At 41.9% G+C, this 16,342-nt stretch overlaps 1 pseudogene; it reads left to right on the top strand.

Annotated features, from left to right (window-relative positions):
• The first annotated feature begins 12,721 nt into the window (after positions 1 to 12,721).
• On the top strand, positions 12,722 to 12,771 carry LOC118940658 (annotated as a pseudogene).
• The last annotated feature ends 3,571 nt before the right edge of the window (positions 12,772 to 16,342 follow it).

The following is a 16,342-nucleotide window of genomic DNA, read 5'->3' as shown; positions in this document are numbered from 1 at the left end:
TTACCGGACTAGCCTTTGTGCTCCATCGACATCATAATCCAAGTTGGAAAATTCAAGTCATGCCAAACGTCTGTTCCACACAGAGTTAGGACGCATACATTAACCTCAAGTGGGAGCAATCGCTTTTGAAGCATAAATAAGCGGTGCTATTGGACGAGCTCAGACGGTGTCTTGGTAGCGTTTATGTTCGGAAATGTTATTTATCTTTTTCCCAGTTAATGGGTCCTTGGTTTTGCCACTTTTAAGTTGCCACTATTTTCCTCTTTAAATAATCATGGATAATGTTTCTACAAAATACCCCATTATCTCAAAAGACATTATTTTGGTTTTGAGAGTAACTTACATCATGGAGCATTAACCATTTGAGGACAATGCTACAACATATTAGCTAGTCAAAAGTCTTGAGACATAAACTGGCATTCAATCATTGCAGATGTTACGTTTTCCATTCTGCCTTTTCAGAAGTGTGTTTGATTTGCACAGCATTTACCTCAGAAGGAAGAAGTTGACATGTGATTTATAAATGGACAGTCTCGTGTTGTGAACTGTTCAGTATTGATGCCAAACTTGGCTGAGAAGTCACCCAGGGCACACAACAACACTGCCAATTCCTAAATCAAGTGTCAACTTCTTCTCGCCCGGACTTGCTGCTGTTAAGGGCAGTGTGGAAAACTATCATCTGCAATGATTGAATTTCAGCCAGTCTTGTTTGAGACATTGGAAATGCATTGCTTTTCTTACATAAACGTACATAATATAATTTTAGGTTGTGGCCTTGTACTTTGCTGCAACTGAAAATTGAGTGTTAAAGGATTTGAATCACAAGCTGATTGACTTGAGTCAACTGAGTCAACAAAAATAAAAAAGTACTTGAATTAATAGACCGGCATATGCCTCATTGCCCTCATATCCAAGAGTTAACTTGGTGAAGACTGACAGAAAGAACTACGAAGGCTATTGTGGATTTCTTCTCATTTATATTTCAATTACACCTGCTTTGGGGATTCAAACCCATTTCAATGCAATTTGTTTTGAAAACTCAACTAAGACATTAATGCCCATACGAATGCAGTTTCTTATTGTGAGGGTAAATCATTTGAGTATACAGAGACAATAACACGTTCACTCAAATAATTATGGAAGGCAGGAAATCATTGGAATGGATCCAATGCGCCATCTCATTCTTGTCGCCCGCGACGGGATGCAAGATTTTCATGTGACTGAGGGGATTTGCTGGAGCTGCTCGACGCTACTGATGCTCAGGAGAAAGAGTCTTACATGAATCACATTTCAGGTGATCCCAAAAACAAAGGACCCATCAAAGAATAGCTCAACCTGTCAGAAAGAAACACTACAAAAGGTCAATTAAAAAAAATGAATAAAGGTCCACAAAAATCTCCAGGCAAAAAGTTGTTAGATTGGACTATTATGATGCACCGAATGTTAATGATTGGAATTGTGGTTTAGAGCTTTCGTTGCATGCCTCATAGTACAGTTGTTTCAGATGTCAGAAGCACTGTAGCCTAATGCCTGATCATTCTTAAGACAACAGTGTTGCTATGCAGGCAACATTTAAAGAGTCAACAATGTATGCTATCTCTTGTGATTTAGCACAACATGTACATTTTGTCAAGGATGATTATTAAGGCCTCACAGGAAATGTACTCAAGAAACATATCCGGAACTGTCACACATGCTTGGTCACTCACTCGCGCTCTCTCTCAATTGAATTACATTTAAGGGGCTTTATTGGCATGGGAAACATGTGTTTACATTGCCTAAGCAAGTGAAATAGATAATAAACAAAAGTGAAATAAACAATGAAAACGTATTATTATTATTAAAATAATAACAGTAAACATTCCACTCACAAAAGTTCCAAAAGAATACAGACATTTCAAATGTCATATTATGTGCAAATAGTTCAAGTACAAAAGGGAAAATAAATAAACATAAATGTGGGTTGTATTTACAATGGTGTTCGTTCTTCACTGGTTGCCCTTTTCTTGTGGCAACAACAGGTCACAAATCTTGCTGCTGTGATGGCACACTGTGGTATTTCACCCAATAGACATAGGAGTTTATCAAAATTGGGTTTGTTTTCTAATTCTTTGTGGGTCTGTGTAATTTGAGGGAAATATGCTTCTCTAACATGGTCATACATTTGGCAGGAGGTTAGGAGTTGCAGCTCAGTTTCCATCTAATTTTGTGGGCAGTGTTCATATAGCCTGTCTTCTCTTGAGAGCCAGGTCTGCCTACGGCGGCCTTTCTCAATAGCAAGGCCATGCTCACTGAATCTGTACATAGTCAAAGCTTTCCTTAAATTTGGGTCAGTCACAGTGGTCAGGTGTTCTGACACTGTGTACTCTCTGTTTAGGGCCAAATAGCATTCTAGTTTCCTCTGTTTTTTGTTCATTCTTTCCAATGTGTCAATTAATTATCTTTTTGTTTTCTCGTGATTTGGTTATGTCTAATTGTGTTGCTAAGCTTGTTTAGGGGACTCTTCTCTAGGTTCATCTCTCTGTAGGTGATGGCTTTGTTATGGAAGGTTTGGGAATCACTTCCTTTTAGGTGGTTGTAGAATTTAACGTCTATTTTCTGGATTTTGATAATTAGCAGGTTTCGGACTAATTCTACCACACACACACACACACACACACGTTATGGTTCATCAATAATATTCATCAAACATCAAACAGCTGAGACATACGAATACCTGGTTCTGCCATGATGCTTCCACACACAACACTGGCTGCAGATTCTTAGTCAATAGCAAGTGATTTGGGGATCTGCAGTAGGCTACTGATAGTAATGATAGGAAATGGATTGTACATTGTTTTATTCAAAAGGATTCAATCATTTGGATATTTATTTGTGTGATGTATCACATCCAGCCGTGATTGGGAGTCCCATAGGGCAGCGCACAATTGGCCCAGCGTTGTCCGGGTTTGGCCGGGGTAGGCCGTCATTGTAAATAAGTATTTGTTCTTAACTGACTTGCCTGGTTAAATAAATGTTTTTAAAAAACATGTAAAAATGAATTATCCTGTTTCTCTATATTATCCCCTAAAACACATTACTACAACACAATTTCACATACATTTCATTATCATAATGTATGGTAATGACAATCCAAGGCATTATACATAAAAGCTTAGTCACACAGGGCATCACTTCTCTTATATGGTCACAGTTGGATGTTAATTCATTAAACCACAGTGCAACAAAACATCAAGCAGTTCCGTCGTGACATCATTCGAGTGGTAACATTTCTCTTATTGCCGCAGGAGGATGCCTGGCATCATATATGACTGACAGACTGCAGGCAACACGTTACAACAAGATTATACAGTATATTCCCACACCAGAAATGAAGAAGGCTGTTTCAGGTCATATTCAACAATGTGGGCCAGAGTGGCCAAACCGCAATTTCAATGTGGCAACACACCAACAACATTTGATTGGTTGTCGTTTAAGGTAGCAATTTAAATATACACACTTGTTAAGGGTCATGTTTTGATAGGCTACTATCCATAGATTTTGTCAGCCAATTATTTCAGTCACCATGCAAGACTTAAATATCTCTGTGTCAGTGAAGGTGATGGCTTGGTGTGTTAAAATGAAGACTCGAATTGAGGCAACATGGCAAGATGGCGACGACAGACATGGCAGCTCTGCTTCTGGCTCCTAAGCAACTTTGCAGTATTTGATTTTTTGTCTGTTATTTCTTACATTATTAGCCCAGAACGTTTTTTGTGTTACTACACACAGCCGGAAATAACTTTTGGATATCAGAGTGACGGTAACTCACCAGCATTACGACCAGGAATACGACTTCTCAAATTGGATCCTTTGTTCATACTCCCCAGGGCAATTGAACTCATCCCAGAGACTGCTCCAAGACGCCGCCGGCAGAGAAGAGGTATTCGGAGTGGACTTCTAGTCGAACTCAGGAGGCGTGCACACCATCCATCACTTCCGAGTATATTACTTGCTGATGTTCAGTCTCTGGACAATAAATGAGACAAGCTCAGGGCGAGGATCTCCTTCCAGAGAGACATCAGGGACTGTAACATACTCGGTTTCATGGAATCATGGCTCTCTCTGGATATACTACCCCCGTCCATACAGCCAGCTGGGTTCTCAGTACATCGCACAGGAGTAAAGAACTCTCCGGGAAGAAGAAAGGCGGTTGTCACGGCCATTGAATGAAGAGGACCAAGGTGCAGCGTGGTGAGCGTACATATTATTTTTATTAGAAAAGACGCTGAACAAAACAATAAACACTACCAAACAAACCGTGTAGCTAAAGGCTATGTGCCATAAACTAAGTCAACTTCCCACAAAGACAGGTGGGAAAAAGAGCTACCTAAGTATGGTTCTCAATCAGAAACAACAATAGACAGCTGTCCCTGATTGAGAACCCTACCTGGCCAAACATAGAAATACAAATAATAGAACATAGAATACCCACCCCAAATCACACCCTGACCAAACCAAATAGAGACATAAAAAGGATCTCTAAGGTCAGGGCGTGACAGTACCCTCCCCCAAAGGTGCGGACTCCGGCCGCAAAACCTGAACCTATAGGGGAGGGTCTGGGTGGGCATCTATCCGCGGCGGCGGCTCAGGTGCGGGACGCAGACCCCCTCCACCACAGGCTCACCCCACTTTGGTGGTACCTCTGGTGCGGGGACCCTCGTTGCGGGCTCCAGACTGGGGACCCTCGTAGTGGGCCCCAGACTGGGGACCCACGTAGCGGGCCCCAGACTGGGGACCCATGTAGCGGGCCTGAGGGCCAACATTGGCTACTCGTAGTTAAAAGAAACGGAGCCATCTCCTAGGCCTGGAGGCCTGTATTCGTCATCCCACTGGCCGGAGCTTGGAATCGGTCCGTACCTCACCATCTGTTGCGTCATTGACCTCTCCAGAGTCCTGGTAACCAACCCTCTCATACACGGAATCAAACAACATCCACACAGAACCAAAACACTCATACAGGTGAAAGTTGCCCACAACACCATGATTATGACTTTTTTCCATTTCCCAAACACACTATCAAACCAATTTGTTAGAGCATTAGTTCTCTGCTAATTCATGAGCTAATGTGGTTAAACCAGCCAGGGCCTTGGTCACTGATCTGTCTGGAGCTGTGTTATCGGGGATGAAAGTACAACATTCTGCTCCGAATATCACACACACCACACTTCCAAGCCAGCCCATATCTGATTCCTAGCTTTGAACTCATCAGACACCCCCATTGGAACTCCAATGTTATCAATGTAAACTCTATTGTCAAAAGATCCTGACGGAGCACTCATTCTTTCTCTTCTACCTGGCTCTAGGTCCTTGTGTTTGATAAGGGTGAAGGGCCTGCCTAACTACACTAGTGCACAAATACCGGTCCAATTTGTTGGCAGGTTAGGCCCCAGCTTCCGACCTCCACACAACCACCAAACATCTGCTCTAGGCATTTTTATCTTACTAAAGTCCTTGGAACTCAACCACCGAGTCAGGTCCCTCATTGTCTTGTCTGTTGTAACATTCTCTGTCCTATTGCATGTTCTTACTTCCCCTACGCCCCATCCCTGTGTGATGTATCGAGCCATACAATAATAATGTCCTCCTGTAACTGTGAAAGGGGGAAGTCTGGATGTAATGGGCACATAATGGGATACAGTTAATGAGAATTCCATTGTACTCCCTCCAATCATTAGTTTTAAATTTCCTCAATGGTTATATGTAAAACCCATTCTGTCTGTCTGCAAACAGTCTCTCAAAATGCTTGATATGAATACCCTGCCAATAGACCCCCACAACTGTGATTAACGTGCACTGTCCCTTTAAAATAATATTAACTCAACCTGCAATCCACTTTGCGGACCTGTCATGGTTCCACGTAATGCAAACAGATTATAAATGTTAGTATACCTTAACTTCCTGTTCAATTTCACTGGTGTTACCATAACAATCAAACCAAGAATCAATAACCGGAAACTATCACAAAAGTTTTACGATTCAGACCTCCCTCTCTTACAGCCAAATATAGCCCAGCGCGCACCACCAACCAGTGATGCCTACCTAGCAATTTTGTTGCTAGATTTAGCGTCTTTTTAGGCCCTCCCCTGCCCTCCTTTCGGAAAAGCTGACCACGACTCCATTTTGTTGCTCCCTGCCTATAGACAGAGACTAAAACAGGAAGCTTCCGCGCTCAGGTCTGTTCAACGCTGGTCCGACCAATCTGATTCCACGCTTCAAGATTGCTTCGATCACGTGGATTGGGATATGTTCCGCATTGCGTCAAACAACAACATTGACGAATACGCTGATTTGGTGAGCGAGTTTATTAGCAAGTGCATCGGTGATGTCGTACCCACAGCAACAATTAAAACATTCCCAAACCAGGAACCGTGGATTGATGGTAGCATTCGCGCGAAACTGAAAGCGCAAACCACTGCTTTTAACCAGGTCAAGGTGACCAGAAACATTAACAAATACAAACAGTGTAGCTATTCCCTCCGCAAGGCAATCAAACAAGCTAAGCGTCAATATAGAGACAAAGTAGAGTCGCAATTCAACGGCTCAGGGTCTACAGTCAATCACGGATTACAAAAAGAAAACCAGCCCCGTCGCGGACCAGGATGTCTTGCTCCCAGACAGACTAAACAACTTCTTTGCTCGCTTTGAGGACAGTACAGTACCATTGACACGGCCCGCTACCAAAACCTGCGGACTCTCCTTCACTGCAGCCAACGTGAGTAAAACAATTAAACGTGTTAACCCTCGCAAGGCTGCAGGCCCAGACGGCATCCCCAGCCGCGTCCTCAGAGCATGCGCAGACCAGCCTGGTGTGTTGACAATTGAATTGATTTTCTGACCAATGCATGTTACATTTGGATCGGTATGGGGTCCGAGGACTGATGGTCTTTAACTTACGGATCTCTGATCCATCCATGCACGGTTTTCGATGCTCCCATGGGAAGACAGAAAACAGGTATTGAAAATCCGGCTTGAAGGACCAAGTTGTCACGAGAATTTTCTATCCCAATGATAATAACTGACAATCAATAGCTCTGACCAATCCCCAGGGTTTGTAAGACCATGGGTATAATAATAATTAGTAAAAGACTCAGCTTGTGCAAAAGGTTAGTACAGTTTATTCAGAGAACATTCTAAAGTCAAGAATACAAAGACATCCGTTTTATAGCTGCGCACATACATCCACACAAACAGTAGATATCCTACGCACATACTGCCACACAAACAGTAGATATCCTACGCACATACTTCCACACAAACAGTAGATATCCTACGCACATACTGTCTCACTACCCAGCCGACAGAGATCAGAGAGACCTTGACCTTGAGACTTTATAATTTTATACATTCTAATCAATTCCATACAATTTTATGGTTTCAGGGTGGAATATTATAATCATTCAATTAACAGATAAATCCCATTAACAGTAGTATACTGTAGAGTACTCTACTGTATACTACACTGTAGTATTCCTCGATTGTGTAGTGCTTACTATAGACCAAATCAGAATGTTCATAAACAAAGTCGTTCTGGTAGTTCCGCGTTGCAAGCGTCAGAAAGGTGGACTCAGGAATGCATAGGATACCATATGCAGACCACCGCCAGACTTGCTAGATTATCTAACGAATAATTAATAGACTTTGGTTTCTAAAATGTCTATATAATCATCAGCGCTACTCTAGTTATCAAGCCTTCAAATTTCTAGGTTGGCAGCTAGATAGCTAGTTGCTTCATTCACGGAGGAAATACTAGCTAGGTACAAAAGCAACATTGCCTTGGTTGCAACTGAACTGTACTGTATGCTAGCCAGAGCCATGTATTTGTATGCATTTATTTTCTAAATACATAGCTATCCAGCCAGCTAGCCCTAATTGCAATGTTGGATAGATCTGTTCCATTTATGAAAATAGCGACAATGATCTCACAGTATTTTTTATCCAATCTTCACCCATCGGCACTATATGCAGCATGAATGTATGCAAAAAAAGTAGCTAGCTAGCTAACCATTTGATTTGACTAGCTAATTAGCTGTGTTTCAGTTATTGTCTCGTTATTGTTCAGCTATCTTGTTTGAACACCAAATGAAAACAGCCTTCTTGCCAGTTGGTGCGGTAGCTAGCTAGCTGTCCCTGCCTCAGCCATTGCGTTGGCTATCTTGCCAGCAAGCATGGATGAATGCAGATGTCAGTCATGTAACATTAGCAAGCGAAGACAACCCTCATTTCAATGAATAAGCTGGCTTAGTAGCTACATCAGCACACAAATATTTCCTTACCCGATGCTGGTTCCATAGCCTGCCATACGTGAGTTGCTGAGGTGGGGCTACGAGGTTATCAGAAAGTGTACTAGCTAGTCTGGATAGCTACTTGTCTGGCTACTACAACCAATTCTATCTTCTGAGATTTCCTTTCCATTTGTGCTGTACAATTAATGACCATAGTAATAAGCACCAAGAAGCCAACCTTACTTCTCGTCCCAAGTTACGAAACACGTAGTGCCCTTTCCCTCTGTGCAGCAGACACACAAAAAATCAACACAAGTCCAGCTCTGGATATTTTGACCGAATTGACAGAACCCAAATTCTTCCTCACCCAGCCTGACACCACAAACGGATCTTCGAAAAAGCATGGATCCACTTTCTCCACAAATCATATTTTCCTGATCGTTGGGGTGAGGCTCGGAAGCCTTCACCTCACTTGACGGCGCAGGTTCTTCCTCTTCACTAATGTCAGGTGACATTTCAGGGTTTTCAGAAGCGTAACGGAATTATCTCTCCTGTACTGGAGTCAAAGGAGAAAGTACTCGGCTTGTATTTCGCAGATGTCGGTTTGGGTTTGAACCTCATATCCTTCTTTCTGCCTCGCTTCTTCTCGCCATCCGCCATTTTCCTCACCCGGGCCTCCGACATGAATTCCAACTCCGTGACTTCCTTCAGGCTCAGTCACTTCTATCCACGTCATCACTTGCAAACCAACGTGGCACACTAACTTCACATAGCCAGGTAATAGAGGTAGTGGCTCACTACCGTCATCTGCTAGATAATTGTGAGATTACACCATGAAATAGCACTGCGACATTGACAATGATTCATGTTATTGGAAAGTCGATTTTGTCAACTCCTTACTGTACTGTCAACTACATTATGCGATTACTGATTTGTAACTTCAGAGCACAACCATGCACAGACCGCAACTTTCTTCACCCAGAACTACATTTGTTTGCTATTGTGATATCATGGTGATCTCTCATATATAATTGTGTGGTATACTGTAGAATACTATACTACACCCTGTAGTATCCCTCAATTGTTTACTCCTTACTATAGAAGTGCATAGTATACTGTAGAATACACTACACACTGTTCCTTTCAGTCATTACAGTTTTTCTCAATAGTGTACAAGCAATTTTAGATCTGTGTTGAAATGTAATCTATAGCAGAAAAGCAATGATCAAACCTCTGATAATTTCCTTGCCTTAGTACCTGACTTGCATATCTTAGACTACCTTTCGCTAAACATGACATACAAATGTCATCAGTGAATACAAAATTCACTATTAAGTGTTTTGTTCACAGAATATTAGCAAATTGTTTTCATCAGAAGAGAAAAATGTGCAATTGCGTTGACTGTTTCCGGCAATCAGTAAATACTACTGCACAAAAGGAAGGACGCCTATATCTTTGTAGTGACTGGGTGTATTGATACACCATCCAAAGTGTAATTCATAACTTCACCATACTCAAAGGGATATTCAGTGTCTGCTTTTTAAATTATTACCCAACTTCCAATAGGTTCCCTTCTTTGCAAGGCATTGGAAAAACTCCCTGGTCTTTGTGGTCGAATCTGTTAAAAATGCACTGCTCGACTGAGGGACCTTACAAATAATTCTGTGTGTGGGGTACAGAGATGAAGTAGTCCTTAAAACAATCATGTTAAAAACTATTATTGCACACAGAGTGAGTCCATGCAACTTATTATGTGAATGTTTAACAAAGGGGTTGAATACTTACTGACGCAAGACTGTTTTGTCTGTTTGGACTCAAGAGATAAGTATGGTTGCATTAATATTTTTTCAGGCAGTCATGTTCTTTTGATGAATGTATTTGCAATTTTGATGGTGTTATATAGTTTTCATTAACGTATTTGTGTTTTGAGAAGGCAAGTACTTTTATTTGTCTTTACCCCCTTTTTCTCCCCAAATTCGTGATATCCAGTTGCCGTTCCAATTACAATCTTGTCTCATTGCTGCAACTCCCTAATGGGGGGCTCGGGAGAGGCAAAGGTCGAGTCATATGTTCCCCGAAGCATGGCACACTAAGGCACGCTTCTTAACACCCGCATGCGTAACCCGGAAGCCAGCCGGACCAAGGAAATACCTTTAACTCTTTTGGGATAGGGGGCAGCATTTTCACTTTTGGATGAATAGCGTGCCCAGAGTGAACGGCCTCATACTCAGTCCCAGATGCTAATATATGCATATTATTATTAGTATTGGATAGAAAACACTCTCAGGTTTCTAAAACTGTTTGAATGATGTCTGTGAGTATAACATAACTCATATGGCAGGTGAAAACCTGAGAAAAAATCCAAACAGGAAGTGGGAAATCTGAGGTTTGTTGTTTTTGAACTCCGCCCTATCGAATACACAGTGGGATATGGGTCAAGATGCACTTCCTAAGGCTTCCACTAGATGTCAACCGTCTTTAGAAACTTGAATGAGGCTTCTACTGTGAAGTGGGACCGGATGAGAGCTCTTTGAGTCAGTGGTCTGGCAGAGTGTCACAGCCCCATGACGCGGGATCACAATAGAGGTAGCTCTCGTTCTATGGCTTTTCTACAGACAATGCAATTCTCCGGTTGGAACATTATTGAACTTTTATGATAAAAACATCCTAAAGATTGATTCTATACTTAGTTTGACAAGTTTCTTCGACCTGTAATATAACTTTTTGAACGTTTCGTCTGACTGGACCAGATCGTGCTTTTGGATTTGTTTACCAAACGCCCTAACAAAAGAAGCTATTGGACATAAATGGACATAAATGATGGACATTATCGAACAAAACAAGCATTTATTGTGGAACTGCGATTCCTGGGAGTGCATTCTGATGAAGATCATCAAAGGTAAGTGAATATTTATAATGCTATTTATGAATAATGTTGACTACCCAACATGGCAAATATTTCTCTGGCTGGTTTGTGCTCTGAGTGCCGTACTCAGATTATGCTTTTTCCGTAAAGTTTTTTTGAAATCTAACACAGCGGTTGCTTTAAGGAGAAGTGTATCTAAAGTTCTATGCATAACACTAGAATTTTCATCAACATTTATAATGAGTATTTCTGTGAATTCATGTGGCTCTCTGCACAATCACCCCATGTTTTAGAATTACAGAACGTAACGCACCAATGTAAAATTTGATTTGTTTAATATAAATATGCACTTTATCGAACAAAACATACATCTATTGTGTAACATGAAGTCCTATGAGTGTCATCTGATGAAGATCAAAGGTTAGTGATTCATTTTATCTATATTTGTGCTTTTTGTGACTCCTCTCTTTGGCTGGAAAAATGGCTGGGTTATTTGTGGCTTGGTGGTGACCTAAAATAATAGTTTGTGGAGCTTTCGCTGTAAAGCATTTTTTAAATCAGACACTGTGGCTGGATTAACGAGAATTTTATCTTTAAAATGGTGCCTAAAACTTGTATGTTTGAGAAATTTGATTTATGAGATTTCTGTTGATTTGTATTTGGTGCCCTGCAATTTCATTGGCTGTTGGCGAGGGGTTCCGCTAGTGGAACGGGGTTCCGTTCCCCAGTCCTGGACAGATTAAACTGACGAATTAAAGTCAGCCTGCAGGCGCCCGGACCGCCACAAGGATTCGCAAGAGTGCGATGAGCCAAGTAATGCCCCCCCTGGCCAAACTCTAAACCGGGCGACGCTGGGCCAATTGTGTGCCGCCCTATGGGACTCCTGGTCAGGGGTCAACTACATTTTGAAAACTCATTGAATGTGTAGGATAATTGTATTTATGGAAATAAATCAAAGTTAACACCCCCACACACACATGAAAAATAATATTGTTTACCATAGAATACTACAGTACTTTCTATAGAATTATGTAGTACATTGTAGTAAACTGTAGTATACTGTAAGGAGTACTATACTACACACTGTATTCCCCTCCCCTTATCCCAATTGTGCTACCCATGAGTGAGAAACCTATATGCCAAGTATAGACCATACTGTATATTGTGTTCACTACAGGTTATAGAAAAGAGTATAAACTCTGAATCTGTCACACCCTGACCTTAGAGAGCCTTTTAATGTCTCTATTTGGTTTGGTCAGGGTGTGATTTGGGGTGGGGGGGGGGGGGGGGTGGCATTCTATGTTCTTTATTTCTTTGTTTCTGGCCAAGTGTGGATCCCAATCAGAGGCTATCGTTGTCTCTGATTGGGGATCATACTTAGGTAGCCCTTTATCCCACCTGTGATTGTGGGTAGTTGTCTATGTGTAGTGGCCTGTGAGCACTACGTAGCGTTACGTTTGTTATTTCTTGTTTTGTTGGCGACATTATAAATAAACTAAAATGTACGCTGCGCCTTGGTCCTTTCCTTTTGACGAGCGTGACACTATCCATTCAAACCCCAGTCCTACCTACTTATTAAAAGTCACGGAAAAGGTGTTTTTTAATATTTGTCCAGTAGGTTTCCTCAAGGAGAAAGCCCACACTTCTATGTCAAAGATAATAAAACAAAAACACTATAGTAAATACTACAGTATACTACAGCCATGTGTTTTTGTGCAAAACCTAGTGAATACTACAGTGAAGTCCACAAAAACACTACAGTGAATATTACAGCATATTAACTTAGTAATACAACAGCATTTATACCATAGTATACTATAATATTTTTTCATGTGGGCAGGCTCTCACAGATCTCTTCATAATATTGATTAGTCAGTCAAAGTTTTCATTATTGGTAGGCAATCTAGGTGTGTTTAATATCCGTGAATCCATGAATTGCTGGCTTTATGTGAACGTCTATGGGTGACCAAGCTGACTATAAAATGCCGGTGTGGGATAATTCTTTCCTACTTTTTATAGTGAGGGTACTTCCCAATTTAGTACACTAAATATTCCCATGCTCTGTTTAAAAGTAATGGCCTATACAGGGAATGGGGTCCCTTTTGGGATGCAACATCCTCATGTCAAGAAACCGCCATTGTAATTTATATTACCTACTCAAGACAGAAAGCAGCAGCTCCCAAAGACCATATGGGTGAACTGGAGGAACTGTAACCCCTGGTGCTTAATGCTATATTAATGGCGTACAGTATTAAGACATCCTGCTTTAAAAACAAATGGATTATCTCGATCAATACACTGCAAGGTAATACTTTCAAGGGGGCAGAGTAGGGGTGACAATAGGCTCATGCTCTAAGCTAATGTTATCCCCCTTAGTAAACAACATATTTCTTAGTAAGTGTTATTTGGTTTATTGGTCATTCAGCACTTTGTCGTCAGCAAGATATTGGAAGGCCACTATAGAGTGAGATTGCTGCCTCTTTTACTTTGCCAGAGCTGCAAGTGACAAGGTATCCATGCTGACAAGTTACACATTGTGCTTTAATTATCTTTTTTTAGGTAAACCCTGTCGTTGTGTTTCCTCGTGAAACACGACCGCTTATTTTTGACAGATTCATAATTAAGGTGCTGGGATGTTTATGCATTTAACATTATATATGTCTCAATAGGAGTGATTCATATTTCATTTCAAGCTCTACAATGATTGAAAACCCTGGGTCCAAGTTAATTTTCTGATATTGCCAAACTATGTGCATTACGAATGGCATCACAGGGGCAACAATCTCATTTAGGGGTGATATACACTACATGACCAAAAGTATGTGGACACCAGCTCGTCAAACATCTCATTCCAAAATTACGGACATTCTTTGCTGCTCTAACCCCCCTTTGCTGCTATAACAGCCTCCACTCTTCTGGGAAGACTTTCCACTACAGCCACAAGAGCATTAGTGAGGACAGGCACTGATGTTGGGCGATTAGGCCTGGCTCCCAGTCGGTGTTCCAATTCAACCCAAAGGTGTTCGATGGGGTTGAGGTCAGAGCTCTGTGTAGCCAAGTCAAATTTTTCTACACCAATCTCGAGAAACCATTTCTGTATGGACCTGGCTTTGTGCATGGAGGCCTTGTCATGCTGAAAGTTGGAAGCATAGAATCGTCTGGAATGTCATTATGTGCTGTAGCATTAAGATTTCCCTTCACTGGAACTAACGGGACTAGCCCGAACCACGAAAGACACTCCAGAGAACTCTTTTCCACTGCTCCAGAGACCAAGGCAGCGAGCTTTACACCACTCCTACCAACGTTTGGCATTGCACATGGTGATCTCACGGAAACCCATTTCATGAAGCTCCCGATGAACAGAACACTTGTGCTGACGTTGCTTCCAGAGGCAGTTTGGAACTCGGCGGTGAGTGTGGCATCCTATGACTGTGCTACATTGAAAGTCTCCAGTAAAGCCATTCTACTAGCAATATTAGTCTATGGAGATTTGCTGGCTGTGTGAACGATTATATGCACCTGTCAGCAATGGGTGTGGCTGAATTAGCCAAATCCACAAAATTTAAGGGTCCACATACTTGGGCTAGAGAGACCGGGCAGGCACCGTGTTATGCTGTGGAGCGCACGGTGTCCCCAGTGCGGGTGCACAGCCCGGTGCGGTACATTCCAGCTCCCGTATCGGCCGGGCTAGAGTGGGCATCGAGCCAAGTGCCATGAAGCCGGCTCTACGCATCTGGTCTCCAGTGCGTCTCCTTGGGCCGGCTTACATGGCACCAGCCTTGCGCACGGTGTCCCCGGTTCGCCTGCAGTGTCCACATACTTTTGTATATGTAGTGTGCCTCATCAAGGGATAAAATACAGCAGTATTTTGCGCTGCAGATTGTTGTGCCTCAGGACTAACCCTGAGTGACAGTGTGAGACAGTACATTGGAAACTGGGAGGGGAGGGTACATTTGAATTCATGTGGTGTTACAGCACAGCAGATGACATCGCACAAATGGCCGTGCTCATGTAGTTCATCATCAGTCGCCCACTGGCGCAAACCACTGTAGCCTATCTACTGACTCTCTGGACACCAAAGATATTTTGGGAATAGCTGGTGGTTTGTTTCCAGTGCCGGAAGGAGTAGCTAAGTCATACATTTTTGGGGATGGGAGCACAGAGCATATTCTTTTCAAATGCATCTGTTTCAAAATGTGACTGTACTGACATGTTCATTGTAGCCTTTCATGACTTTTAATTCTCTAATTTGTCTTTTGTTTTTGATGCTTTGGTGCATTGTTGACCTGAATGACCTCTAAAGTAACAAATATAATTGGAAGAGTAGATTCTGTTTACGTTTAAAAAAAAATTGAAACCTAGCTATTACTCTATAAACATTTGCTTTTAACCAAAATAATTAGCAAACGAACAATTAAGTCAAATGTTACACTGGCGTCCATTCAATCTCTCCCTTTACAAAGCTTGTGGAAGTGGGGCTATACATGTTCCCAAGGGCAAAATGTCACTTGTGGTCTGCAAGTTTTGATGTCAAGATGCAAGATTCACTTCCTCAAATGACTTTCTGTGACCCAACACTTCCTCTACACTAGACAATGAACTGACAATAGTTCTTTCCCAAGTTTCATCATTATGAAGCAAAACACAAAGTACACACAATAGAAGGTGGCCTCCAACTGCTCTTAAATGCTAAAAAAACAAAATGCATGCTCTTCAACCGATCGCTGCCCGCACCCGCCTGCCCGACTAGCATCAATACTCTTGACGGTTCTGACTTAGAAATGTGGACAACTATAAATACCTAGGTGTCTGGCTAGACTGTAAACTCTCCTTCCAGGCTCATAATTAAGCATCTCCAATCCAAAATTAAATCTAGAATCGGCTTCCTATTTTGCAAAAAAGCCTCTTTCACTCATGCTGCCAAACATACCCTCGTAAAACTGACTGATCCTTGACTTCAGCGATGTGATTTACAAAATAGATTCCAACACTCTACTCAGAAAATTGGATGCAGTCTATCGCAGTGCCATCCGTTTTGTCACCAAAGCCCCATACACTACCCACCACTGCGACCTGTATGCTCTCGTTGGCTGGTCCTCGCTACATAGTCGTTGCCAAACCCACTGGCTCCTGGTCATATATAAGTATTTTCTAGGTAAAGCTTCAACTAATCTCAGCTCACTGGTCACCATTGCAACACCCACCCGTAGCA

Source organism: Oncorhynchus mykiss, chromosome 17, assembly GCF_013265735.2.
Source record: "Oncorhynchus mykiss isolate Arlee chromosome 17, USDA_OmykA_1.1, whole genome shotgun sequence".
NCBI classification, from domain to species: domain Eukaryota; kingdom Metazoa; phylum Chordata; class Actinopteri; order Salmoniformes; family Salmonidae; genus Oncorhynchus; species Oncorhynchus mykiss.
This window is presented reverse-complemented; position numbering and strand designations above follow the sequence as displayed.